The sequence below is a fragment of the Mchenga conophoros genome, linkage group LG22 (genome assembly GCF_057382185.1).
Source record: "Mchenga conophoros isolate Kocher_MC1m ecotype Shallow Benthic linkage group LG22, M_conophoros_male_GT1.1, whole genome shotgun sequence".
Classification (NCBI taxonomy): domain Eukaryota; kingdom Metazoa; phylum Chordata; class Actinopteri; order Cichliformes; family Cichlidae; genus Mchenga; species Mchenga conophoros.
In genome coordinates, this window is record NC_140546.1 from 35,039,729 (window position 1) to 35,051,373 (window position 11,645).

An 11,645-nucleotide genomic window follows, 5' to 3' on the forward strand; every position below is an offset into this window, starting at 1 on the left:
AAAGCAGCAAACTTTTTCTCCAGGCTAAATGATGATCCTCTAAATTTGTGACACGCCATTTCCTCTCCAGATTACGAGTCATCTGCTTTAGGGTACGTGCAGCCTTGACTCACTCCGGTTTTCACTGCAAATAGGTTGGTCGGTCAGTTTTCTATTGTGGATGATCTGGCAGGACGAGTCTTCATAAAGCTGTTGGATGATGAGCTTCTACGGAATTCCATAGTGCTGCATCAGTTTCCACATGGTCTCCCTGTCAACGCTGTCGAAGGTTTTTTCAAAGTCGACGAAGATTGTGTACAAGGGAGACTGCCATTCAATAGACTGCTCAATGATGATGCGCAGAGTGGCGATGTGGTCTGTACATGATCTATCTTGTCTAAATCCTGCCTGCTCTGATCTCAGTCTCTTGTCCAATGCCTCCTTCAGTCTCTCTAAGATGATTCTGGTCAACACCTTGCTTGGTATGGACAGCAGCATAATTCCTCGCCAGTTGCCACACTGGGATAGGTCACCTTTCTTGGGGAGCTTCACCAGGTACCCACACTGCTTCATTAGTCTGCACCAATTCAAAAGTAACAAGTTAAACAGAATGTGAACTAAGTCAGAAATGGAAAAATGTGTGAAATAAAACAGCTACATGTTCAGCTCCCATCTCCTCACAAAGTGGTGTAACAGTCACGCTTTAAGGGGTCTTTTTTTAATGAAATTCACCATGATGGCAACAACGTCGGTTAACAGTGTTGAGTTCAGGGTTAATCTGCCTCAATGTGTATGCAGTGCGTCCATTGCACATTTGGTGAGACTCTCTTGAGAAGTGCCTGCAACCCCTTCTTTCTCTGCCATAGTTTGTGCACCATCCGTACAAATTCTTACACAATTCTCCCATTTAAGGCCACGTTCTGTAAGATAACAGTCAAGAAACATAAAGAGCTCATCAGCGTCGCTCTTCTTGGGACACGTACAAAACAACAAATCGTCACACAGAGACTCTGACATGAAGAAGCACACATAAGCAATTAACAACAGTCTTTATTCCTGTCCACAGCCCGTCAATTAGTTATTCTTCGATGTCACTTGAAATATCACATATCCAGCTTGCAACTGCATCATCAGAGAGAGGTACGGCCTTTATTTTGCAGCACTTGTCTAATTGAGCGTAGTTGACACCATATCTAAAGCTGCGGGGAGTATTAGCTCCTCAGCTATCGTGTGTGGTTTCTTGCTCTGAGCAATTCTGTATGCAAAATTTTTGTGTTATTTATCATGCTCTTATGTGAAGTGTCTGATGTATTTTTGTCTCATAGGCGATCAAGGTGCGCTTTTCCTCAATGATGGACAATAAAGAAGCTCTCCTGGCTGCAGTCACTTTGCCTAAATTTAAGTTACGCTGGACCAGAGAAGAAGAGAAAAAAAGACATGGTTAGGGCAATGCTTACTACAGAGGGTTGTCTCTTGAAGACCAACAACCTGCTCAGGATCACAAGAACCCTGCTGACTCCACTGATGACTTTTTTTCATTTGAGGAGGACAACTGTACCTACTCTGCTGAAACAGAGGTGATGGAATATTTGAAATCTGCTGGGTCTGAGCTGGGTGTTCTTAGCCAGTTTCCCAGGATTAAGACCATTTCACTGAGGTACAACAGAGCCACACCATCAAGCGCACCAGTCGAAAGGCTTTTTAGCCTCAGCAATCTTGTGCTTACACCCAGAAGGAACAGACTGTCAAGTGAACGCTTTGAGAGACTTACATTAATGAGATACAACAACATTTTCAAAAACAAGACAGCTAAGTAGTACAACAAGGTTTTGGAAAACATGAGTGCATACAGCATGCAGGAAATATGGTGCTCATTGGTTTGAGAAAGTTTCAGAGGAATTCTGTTTGTTAACCAAATGTCAGAGTTAACTTCACTTTGTTGAAACACATGACATGATTACATACATTATGTATGAATATGTTACTCATTGCTTTGAAAATGTAAAAATTTTAATGTTTACAGCGTGATACATGTCATATTTAACATTTCTTAGGCTAAGCTTTTTTGTTATTCAGATATGTTGCAGAAAAATATTTTTGTTATTCAGGAATTGTGTTTCTTAGCCAAAGAAAGTTACATTTCTTACTAAAAAATGTAATTATTAAAGAATGTTTTTTTATAGAATGTAATAAAGATGATTCAGAAAGCTAAAAGGCTAAACTATTTCATGTTGACTCGTATGTTTTTTTAAATTATTTATTATTTAAAGAGTTTAATTTCTATTGTTTGTCCAAGGTTTATAGGGATTTTAAGAAGTATTTAGTTAAATTACTTATTGAGTAATTAAGTTACTTTTCAGACACAGTAATTAGATAAGTATTTTAAATACAATATTGATTAAGTAATTAGTAATTAATTACTTTTTTAAAAGTAACTTACCAACACTGATTATGATGTCTGTTTTAATAAAGAAAAAAAATCAAATACTTCAGAATAGCACGGTGTCTATAGTTTGAAAACTTAGCAGTCTATCCTAGCTACCACTGTGAACTCCGTCAGCTAACTTTGTGAATTGGCTGCGTTAGCCTATTAGCTGTTAGCTTATTAACACCACGGTACCACTGAATGAGAATTCCTGACCATCTAAAATGGCTTGGGGAAAAAAAAAGAGAAAGATTTAAAGAAAATTAGAATACTTACCGTGATGCAAACAATGCTGGTCAACAGCAATTAATTCAGAGCTACCTTACTGCTGGTGTTTCTGGCTTTTCAGTCTTCAATCAAATAAGACAATTAATTTAATTAGTAATTAAATAATTTAATTATTATAAAGATATCAAAGATAATTTAAAAAAAAACCAAATTAACAACTTAAATTAAAAATGTCCAGTTGATTGTTTTAAAAGCTTGTAGTTAAGGCAGATTTTTTAAAAGGCCCAATAAATTTATTTCAGTAATTTTCAAGTTAAATTGTTTTTTAAATGTTTCAAAAAGAAATAAAAGCAACAAAAAAAATATAACAAAGAAAAAAAATAAAAATTATTAGTGAAAGAACCAGTGAGCAACTGATAACAGACAAGGACTCCATTGAGTTAGTAGGGTAGTTTTAAAAAAATAAGTTTACATTACTTAACTGATTTAAGTACTTTGAGCGTTTGGGTTTGCAGCTTAGATCTTCGTCATCATTTATATTAACCGTATGTTTGATAACGTGGCCTCTATCAGTATCAAGAGGAAATGGCTTTTCAGTAGATAAATTGGTAGTCATACGTGAGTGGCTCTTCAATGGGAGCTCTACAAAGACAGTTGTCAAATATTATGTAGACCTGTAACTCCTGGGGTATATTCTCCTGTATGTTGACATTAAAAAAAGTTAATTTCCTCATTGAATGTTGATTTTATCAGAAGGCACCAGCACATGTATACTAATCAAACCCAGGCTTACGTTACAGTTTAGTCTGCAAATGATCTCTTAAAGAGGTGAAGGAGCTCTAGGTGGGAGGGCGGTGGAGGTGACGGCATTGTGACAGCTTTTATTACCCATAAAAGTTTATCACCTAACAACGGAAATTATTGTTCTCGTCAGTCGTGTATCTATCATTTTGTGGGTCGTTATGATGGCCGTCAGATCATTTGGTCTATGTGACTTTGAGTTATATGTAGTGTCTCTAAGCACTGACCGTAAAGAAAATACATACACCTAATTAGTTAGATAGGCTATGCACAGTTTGTCAATTAAAAATACATTCATAAGAGACATCTCTTTTTGAATTCAGAATCCACATGTATGTCTTTTAAAAGAAGCTCATGAGTAAGATGAATACTAACACTCACGTCACATTCACCACCATCGATCACTAAAAACTCTGTCATACACTTCTTTAAATTGAATAAATGTAACATACACATTTAAAGCTAGCAGTATGGAGGTGATGTCACCAAAACAAGTGTTCAGCAGTGTGCTCACTTTTCCACTTCACAAACCACTAAACTCAGTTTGAGCAGAAGAAATGTTAGCTACAAACCTCACACTAAACATGGGCACTTTCTTTGTGTAAAACAAAATAAACTAGACTAGACTAAGAAAACCATCTTTCAGAGACATGTGTAAATCAAGTGTACAGGACATCAGTCTATGCCACATGTGTATTCATGATAACAGCAAGTACAAATGGTCATGATCTCAGCGAGTTATCATCTGTTTTCTAACCACGAGCCTTAGAGCTCTTAAATGGATTGCTGTTTTCAATAATCATCTTTAGAGAGACAATATATGAAAACCTCATTAAATCATATCCTCCTACAGGAATTCACATCAAAATACTTTTAGGCCTATTTGTGTAGTTCTGGCATGCAGTATGGTAATGCTTTTAATCTAGTGTTTCTTGACAAAGAGAGACCATTAAAGTACTTAATGTCATTAAAATTAAAGTGTGGTATTTTTGGGATACAGCATCTTTAGCCTCAAACTGGCAGTGTAATTTCTGCCACTATCACGATTATATCAAGCATATATAAACCACTTTAAGCCTTTCCATCACATTGCCAGACCAGCCTTTATCTTTTAGTAAAAAACAACCTGTTGCTGGTCAGAGTACACAGTATAGTATCACTTAATGCATGTGACACTTTTGTGCTTCATTTTGCTTTGCATCACATTTTGCAAAGCTGTCTTAGCTGTCAGGTGTAATCTGGCTCTTTAGTTTTTGATAAGACAGAAATAATAAATTTCTATCTGTGAGATTTTCACTCCGGCTTGATGTTGTTTCATCAGTTCAACATCATTTCAAAGGTCCTAAAGTGTTAGCATTTTCCCTGTGTCAGGTCTCCTATGGTTATGGTTAATGGGTGCTGCATATTCAACCTGCTCCTGAACATGTACAGAGGTTCAGTGTAAGTTTGTTTCAACTGGGAGCATCGCTTTAGCATTTTTTTTATTAGTGATGTGCTTTTTAACATATTCAACCTGTTTCCCAGATGCTAGTAAACACAGAATGAAGTTGTGTTGTAAAACACAAAAAAGCGCATCTACAATAAAATGGAGGATAATGTGTTATGATAATGTACTTTTCAAAAATTAATCGATGCTAAAGTGATACTCCCAGTACCAAACCTCTCATAGAATGTTACTAACAGAAGTATGGGAAAACTCCAGAATCCATTCTTGCTGACTTCTGGTGATATAGCAGTGTTTACATCAGAGGTCAGGGTTTATATCAGGGAGCTAGATCACTGAAACTCCCCTTTCTATCAGTGTAAAGGAGCTAAACAACATTTAATCCCTGCTAAATCCTGTCTGATTCTGCCCCCCAGGGCTTGTGTTTTGAAACCCCTGGTTTACAGGTAAGGAGAATAAATGGATACACACATTTATACAGTGATTTTAATAAGTCAGTGAGTAAGCACTCAGAAATGTTAATGTGTGTTAATACCTATGTTCATGTAACGATGTGTTTTACTGTTATCGTAGTGCTAGCCTAAAGTTACTGCACAAAGGTAATAGAGTGGTTACTATTTCAATGATGATATGACACAAATTTTAGCTTCTGTCATCGCTCATTGAGTTACTAGTTATTTAGGTTACTGCTGTAACTAGTAGTGCAGCAGCCACAGATTTCCAATAACAGTCCCAATTAGCTTCAATGCATCAATTTTTAATATCTGCAAATACCAGGGATTCATTTAAACTGAATCATGTTTATATTGACCCAGCGTTAGGGTAAAAGTAAAATAAAATTCCAGCTGTCTGAATAAAGTCTGGCCTCTGATCCTGCATGAGAAGTGTCTGGATACCCTTTGGGCCCTCTTTTCTGTGGGCACACTTGGCGCCCCTAAGAGCAAGCAAGCGTTAAAGTTACATTAACATTTATATTATCTACTTCCAGAGCCAGGGGAGCAGGCAGACTGTTACAGCAGCTCCTACTCAATACTGAGTTTCCATTTTTAATTAATTTATTTTTTTTGGACATACTGTGCATTTCTGTTTCTTCTGGTTTGCTTGTACACACACTGGAGTGGAGCTTTTTCTGAATCTGGACCACTTTGTTTTTGTTTTCTTTTTTATGGTCCTTGTACTCAGACACCGTGTGAGCAGCCATGCTTCAGTTGTTTACACCAGAGATCAGCTGGTAGCTCTCCGTGCTGCATGTTTCCTTGGGTAGAAAGAGACGTGGGACCCACGTCTGTCACAGGGCGGCCCGGAGGCTGGCATGAGGGAAAGGACCCAAAAGCAGATTCAGTAAACTCAGCAATGACTTCACGGTAAGAAAAGAGGAGGGTATCTCCAAACACAGCATGCCCAGGCCCTTTTCTGATCTCTGGGAATTTGAATCATGTCTCTGCCACACCAAATACAATAAAATGCTGGACTTAATACATGCCAAGACCAAGGAGGCATACAGTTCATCACCTCTAACTCCCCCTGGGGACTCAGATCACGGATGATCTGATATCCTCGTGTTGGTGTTGTTCCCAGACCATCATGAAAATGTTGTTCCAGGTTCAACATTGCAAGTGACCAACCACATTGTTGTGACGTTATTTTTTTGCGCGCCAAGCCATTCGTGCATTTATGAAATTCCAATGTTGCAAGGACAATATCAATTCTGCTTACTGTTTATTAAAGGGTTACGGTTAGGGTCAGGGTCCGTTGATCGGCGGACAGAGGCGGTTTCACGCAGCTTTAGTACAGTTTTTTGTTTTACGCCGGTTTTTCCCGAAGTCGCAAAAGTATGACGTCACAACATTCTGATTGGTCACTTGCAATGTTGATCCTGGAACAACATTTAGTATGATGATCTGGGAACAACACCAACACGAGGATATCAGATCAACCTCAGATCACAACCTGCTTCATCCCCAGCCAATGTATACACCCCTTGTACGCAGAGAACCAGCTGTGACATGCAAAGTGAAGAGATGGTCTGAAGAGACTGAAGAAGCTCCGAGGGACTGCTTCAGCTCCACTGTGTGGAAAGAGCTTTGTGCTCCTCACGGGCAAGGACATTCACAGTATAACAGACTGCATCCATGGTTACATTAACTTCATTAACACTGTGCCCCTCTGCAGTAACAAGCACTGGATAAGCCATGAAAAAAGACGAAGAGAGTCTTTAGATCAGGAAATAAGGAGGAGCCAAGAGCTCTGCAGAAGAAACCAAGAAGAAGATCGGGGACGGAACTAAAAAGATCTACAGGAAGAAGATGGAGGACCAACTGCTGCAGAACAACATCAGTGGGATTTTGAAGAGGCTTAAAAAGACTCCATCCTACAGGCCCGCTCCCTCACCATCATCCTGTCCCTTTCAACACGTGAGGTTGGAATGATCAAGGTGTGAAAGGGTGCAGGTCCAGATGGCATCAGCTCCAGGCTCCTGAGATGCTGCACAGATACATGTTCAACATGTTCAACATGGTCCTGAAGCTGGGGAAAGACCTCCTGTGTGGTACCTGTACCAAAGTCTACATATCCAAAGGACCTGCACAGCTACAGGCTGATGTCTGATGAAGACCCTCGAGAGGCTGGTCCTAAATCATCTCCGCTCCCTGTTGAGGTCTTCGTTGGATTCGTTGTAGTTCGCCTACCAGCCTGGCATCAGGGTGGATGATGACATCATCTACCTCCTGTACCAAGGTCTGACCCACCTGGAGAAGCCTGGAAGCACTGTGAGGATCATGTTCTTTGACTTCTCCAGTTCTTTAACACTATCCAGCCTGGACTTCTGAGGGACAAGCTAGAGCTGTTAGGAGTGCCTTGAGGCAACCATTGTTATGATTTGGCACTGTATAAATGACACAGGGCTGTGGCTCTGACAGGCTGGAGTGCAGTACAGGGGCCCAGCAGGGAACTGTGCTCATAGCTTTCCTGTTCACCCTAAACAGTGCAGACTTACACAGGTGAGGACGACTCAGAGGACAAAGAGTGGATTCAGGACTTTGTGGACTGGTACCAGCGGAACCGTCTCATGATCTCCATCATCCTGGGAAAACCAAGAAGCTGGTGGTGGATTTCTGCTGGTGCAGACCCACCACACCAACACCAGTGAACATCAAGGCACCTGACACTGAGATAGTGAACTCTTATAAGCACCTCAGTGTTCACCTGAACATTAAGCTGGATTGGAGTCACAACACTGATGCTTTTAAGAGAGGTCAGAGCAGACTCTACCTGCTGAAGAGACTGAGATATTTTAGAGTGCAGGGGCGCTCCTAACGACCTTATTTGACTCTGTGGTGGCGTCAGCCATCTTCTATGGTGTTTTATGTTGGAACACCAGCTTATCTACAGCTGAGAGAAAGTGATTCTATAAGCTCATCAGGAAGGCCAGCTCTGTTTTAGGATGCCTCCTCAACCCGGTGCAGGTGGTAGGAAAGAGAAGAACTCTGGCAATACATCACTCTTGGACAATGTCTCCCACCCCATGCACAAAGCTGTTGCAGACTGCTGGATCCTAGGTTCATAAAGGAGCGTTATCGCAGGTCCTTCCTCCAAGCAGCTGTTAGACTTTATAACCATCACTGCTCCCAACAAACACAATAAGTTGTTTACATCCCTGCTGTTGCACAGTTTTTCCAGTTTTCTGTAAATAGCTTGTCATTGTTGTTTTGAAGCACAAATATACAGCACTTTTTGTACATCTTTTTTAATGATCTCACTCAGCTCATTTCTTTGAATCTGAGTAGGTTATTTTTAATAAATGCACCGGGTTTTTTTTTCTTATGTTGTAAAGTTGCCCTGCAGAGTCTATTATTTTTTTGTGTTTTATTTTTTCTTTACTTTTGTGTGAATCTGCATGCCCCATCTGTCTGTCACTTTGCTGCTGTAACACCTGAATTTCCTCACTAAAGAACAATAAAGGATGTTCTATTCTATTCTATTCTATTCTATTCTAGCAAAAGACTGCCAGACTCTTGGAAATACTGTAAATGATCAGTGACTTAGTTAACAATGATAATTAACAGTCCTCAACTTTAAACACTACCTCTCTGTCTGTGTGTCTATGCTGAACCATTTATAGTCAGTGTAGCACTGCCTACGCTATGGGAGCAACCAATATGATACCACAGATGCAGTGTTTGCTTTCAACAAACAATGCTCTACTGAACACACTTTGACAGATGATTGTTTTTCAGCTTCTTCTCTAGAATGTACTTAAAGGAAGGCAAGTGTTTGTCCTTTTGTGTCCTGGTTTGCCCTTAGGTACAGTGAATGATATTAAAGGCATTAAATGTTGTCATTTGGGGAAGACAAGAAGCAGAAGTACTTTCAAGAGGTTAAAAGCACCTTAACCCTGCAATCAGAGAACTCAGAGTTTGTTTTTTTAAAAAGCATCTGAAACCGCTCAAGTTTAGAAAGAAGCTTTACATGCTAGGTGTTATAAATAACTAGTATTCAAATAGTTCAGTGGCTTTTATACCAACCCTGAGATAAATTGGCACCATGAGCAGGATGCACTGTGCCTTTGGCCTGTGGCAGCTGGGATAGCTTCCAACCCCCCAATGCGACCCTGAATTGAATAAGCAGAAGACAGATTCAGTTAAAGTCAATTAAATTTTATTTACTGTATATACTTTATTTACTGTATATATCACAACAACACAGAAGAAAGAAAAAAAACCAATAATCAGATGACCAAGCGCTATGACCAAGTGCTTATGTTAATAATAACTGTAAGCTGTAACACCTGCAAACTGTAACTTTAGGCAAAGCTAAAATGCCACTAAGTTGGACACCAAATCTTTTCAAAACATAATTTAAAATGAAGGCTATAAAAGCAGTTTTCTCTCTCATATGCACAATTTGTGCACAAAAACTCCCCACCCCCCACTTGCTCTCATACACACTCCAGCTCTTTGCACTCCCTACATCAGGGGCGTCACACTTAAATGAGCCGTGGGCCACTGCTGACACTGTCATCTCATGTGAGTGCCACTTTAGTGTTCAAGTAGTACAAAAAAACCCCAAACAAACAAGAAAACACCCACAAATATTTCCAAAAATGTCGTGTTTTGTTTGTTTTTTAAAATTTCAAATATTGTATAGCAAGACAAAACCGCAAATGTGAATGCAAATTATTTTTCTCACTCTTAGCTAACTGAAGCCTTTCATTGAACTACCAAATAAACACATTGGTCCTCTCTTTCTGACACATGGCAGCACTTCTGCTATCACTGTATTCATATTTAACAAAATAAAAATGCAGACATAAGTGTGCACGTTAGTTTTTGACTCTCTTACTGAACGAACACAGCCAATCCCTCAGCATGTTTGTACTCTATGCTCAGCAGCCTAAGCAGAGAAGCCCAGACCTCCCTCTCCCCAGCCACCTCCTCCAGCTTATCCGGGGGAACACCAAGGCGTTCCCAGGCCAGCCGAGTGATATAATCTCTCCAGCGTGTCCTGGGTCTGCCCCGGGGCCTCCTCCCGGTGGGACATGCCTGGAACACCTCACCCAGGAGGCGCCCAGGGGGCATCCTTGTCAGATGCCCGAACCACCTCAGCTGGCTCCTTTCGATGTGGAGCTGCAGCGGCTCTACTCTGAGCCCCTCCCGGATGGCTGAACTTCTCACCCTATCTCTAAGGGAGAGGCCAGCCACCCTTCGGAGGAAGCTCATTTCCTCCGCTTGTATCCGCGATCTCGTTCTTTCGGTCACTACCCACAGCTCGTGGCCATAGGTGAGGGTAGGGACGTAGATCGACCGGTAAATTGAGAGCTTCGCTTTTACACTCAGCTCCCTCTTCACCACGACGGACCGGTGCAGCGTCCGCATTACTGCAGCTGCAGCCCCAATCCGTCTGTCGATCTCCGGCTCCCTTCTCCCATCACTTGCGAACAAGACCCCAAGATACTTGAACTCCTCCACTTGGGGCAGGAACTCATCCCCGACCTGGAGTGGGCACTCCACCCTTTTCCGGCTGAGAACCATGGCCTCAGATTTGGAGGTGCTGATCCTCATTCCTGCTGCTTCACACTCGGCTGCGAACCATTCCAGTGTGAGCTGGAGGCCCTCACCCGATGAAGCCAACAGAACCACATCCTCCGCGAAAAGCAGAGATCAGATTCTGAGGCCACCGAAGTGAAAGCCCTCCACCACTTGGCTGCGCCTAGAAATCCTGTCCATAAAAATTATGAACGGACCTCATCAACAACAGGGGCTCTGCCACCAAGGAGTTGTTTAACTGCCTCAGTGACCTCGCCTCCGGAAATTGGCGGGTCATTCCCCTCATCCCCAGACTCTGCTTCCTCCTCGGAAGACGTGTCAGTGGGATTAAGGAGGTCCTCGAAGTATTCCTTCCACCGCCTGACAATTTTCTCAGTCGAAGTCATCAGCTCTCTGCCAGCACTATACACAGTGCAGGTAGACCACTGCTTTCCCCTCCCGAGATGCCTGACGGTTTACCAGTCTTTTTTTTTTGCAAGTCTTTTTCCATGGCCTCTCCGAACTCCTCCCACATCCGAGTTTTTGCTTCTGCCACTGCCCGAGCCGCATTCGGCTTAGCCTGTCGATACCTGTCAGCTGCCTCCAGAGTCCCACAGGCTAACCAAGCCCGATAGGACTCCTTCTTCAGCCTGGTGGTTCCCTTCACCTCTGGTGTCCACTATTTGGTTCGGGGGTTACCACCACGGCAGGCACCAAACACCTTGCGGCCGCAGCTCAATGCAGC